The sequence below is a fragment of the Leiobunum rupestre genome, chromosome 5 (genome assembly GCF_980474605.1).
Source record: "Leiobunum rupestre chromosome 5, qqLeiRupe1.1.hap1, whole genome shotgun sequence".
Classification (NCBI taxonomy): domain Eukaryota; kingdom Metazoa; phylum Arthropoda; class Arachnida; order Opiliones; family Sclerosomatidae; genus Leiobunum; species Leiobunum rupestre.
The window spans coordinates 43,744,339-43,746,588 of NC_143388.1; the positions used below are offsets into that span (position 1 = coordinate 43,744,339).

Below are 2,250 nucleotides of genomic sequence, written 5' to 3' on the forward strand. Positions count from 1 at the left end.
TTACTTAAGAAATGGCTTTTGGCTATTGGTAATGTTGAGTGTTCTCCACAACCAAAAGATGCTATCAGCGGGGACCATTTTGATCAATCGGACTTTCAGAAAGACTCAAAAATATGCTCTCTTACGAAAAATGTGGTTCCTACTTTACAGTTGCCTAATCCAGACGAACCTGACTTGGAAGGACTTGTAAAATTGCTGCTATTATAAATAAAAAGTTTAAATTTTAGTCAATTTAAAATTATTTACAGTTGGTGTAACTTACAAGTAGGCATATCTTCACCTTCATCAGAGATAATCACAGAGGAGGAATCACCACCGCAGGATATTGATGTTGACCATGAATCATACGAAAACTCATCTTACTTCATAGCACAAGTTTGACGCATCCAATACTTCCTACTCTAAAGAACCAGAGAGTGTAAAGTCGCTTCGCTACAGAGAGGCGCCTCTCTTTAAAAAATCCGTGGTACGATTTTATTCGCCGAGAATGTCCACAATTCCCAGGCGTTTGATGGCGCTAGAAGTAACTCCGGCGCGCGCTAGATTAGAGTTTGAGAAGACGCAAAAAAAGGAAGAGTGTTTTAGGTATTTTTGCGAGTTTAATTTATTTTGAAATGTCTTGTTCGGCTTAAAATTGTAAATCGAATAAAAAGGTAACCACGCGTCTGTCTTTTTTTTCCAAGGGATAAAGACTGGTGAATACGCGTTTTAATTTAATAAGCCTATTCTAATACATTAACATTTCTTAAAAAAGTTAAAACTTAATAGTTCTGCAGTGGCTGCAAAATGTAACAGTGAACAGCTCCAAAATAAAACTACAGATTACTTACACTTTAACCTCGTATTTTGCGGTCTTCATTTCACCGACGATTGTTTTATGAATATCAAAACCAAAAACAGGCTTACACCATTAGCTACACCTACTATTTTTTTTGGAAAATTGCAATGAAACCACGGTTTTCCCTAGGTAAACTGAAGGCAAAAACATATCCCGCCATGGTCTCTTACTGCCTTATGTTCATTTATAATTAATTCAAATAGTAGCAAATGAAAATGCACCTGAAGATCATGTTACAACTACAATCTGGTGTAAGGTAAACGCAGCACTACAAATGCCAAATTATGCCCTCCAAAATCAATTCAACGAAGAAAATGATAATTTATATAAAATATTCACAATGATGAACACTAGCTTTAAATGAAATTTCTTTTACAGTGGATAAAGTCAATTCCTATGAATTTAAACCCAGAACTATCTATTGAATTCAATTCCATTTAAATATATTTGTACTGAACATAATTATAGCCATTCAACTAAACATTTTGACAATAATGAAAACCATAACATTGAAGGTTTCGTAGACTTCGGTCCATATGGAAGGTCAAAATAGTACGCAAATCAGGCCCTAGTATTCATGGTGAATGACATAAAACTGAAATTCAAACCACCAATTGGTTACTTCCTCACAAAAGATGCTTGTCACGAACCGACTTTGAAGATATTGCTTCATGATTGTGTAACTCACCTGAAACGTATTGGCCTTATTGTCAAAGCTGTAGTCTGTGACCAAGGAACAGGCAATCAAAATTTGTTCAAAAGTATGGGGATATCAGTGGAAAAGCCATTCATTGAAATTGATCCTCCACATCTCTTGAAAAGTGTGAGGAACAATTTCAAACGGTATCCCATAATAGTGGAAGGCAATCTAGTTTCTTGGGCAGTCCTAGAACATTTTATCAAAATAGACCAAGAAATTGGTAAGTTTCAAAGCACACATAAGCTGAAACGTAAACATATCAAGTTACCAGCATTTTCTAACATGAAAGTCAGTTTAGCTGCCCGAATTTGCAGTCAAAGTGTTTCTAATTCAAATGGCCTGTTCACTGGGATTAGGAGAGTTAACAATTGAAAGCACATACACAGCCGAGTTCCGCTTACACATGAACGGCCTTTTTGATTGCTGCAATAGCAGGACATTAAACAATGAAACACACTGTAAGAGAGCAAGGACTGATCAATCCATCCACATACCAATGCTGAAAGAAAAATTGGAAAGGTTTAATGTATGGTAGCTTCAGAACTGTAGGTATAAAACCTTACCTTGTATTGAAGGGTGGAAACTATCAATTCAGTCTTTGCTACTCATATGGAATGATATAAAGGATAATTTTGGTTTTAAGTTCAAATCAAAAAATTAAATCAAATATTTTAATTCTTTTTAGGTTTGTCTAAGGTATTAGAGGGCCAAG

General features: G+C 35.4%; 1 long non-coding RNA gene across 1 annotated transcript; it reads right to left on the reverse strand.

Moving 5' to 3' along the window:
- Positions 1-1,296: 1,296 nt before the first annotated feature.
- LOC149945156 (uncharacterized) lies at positions 1,297-1,885 on the reverse strand. The gene is made up of 3 exons (XR_016480801.1): positions 1,807-1,885; positions 1,527-1,724; positions 1,297-1,433 (listed from the first exon to the last, which is right to left on the reverse strand). It is a non-coding gene; the product is annotated as an uncharacterized LOC149945156 (long non-coding RNA).
- Between the last annotated feature and the right edge of the window lie 365 nt (positions 1,886-2,250).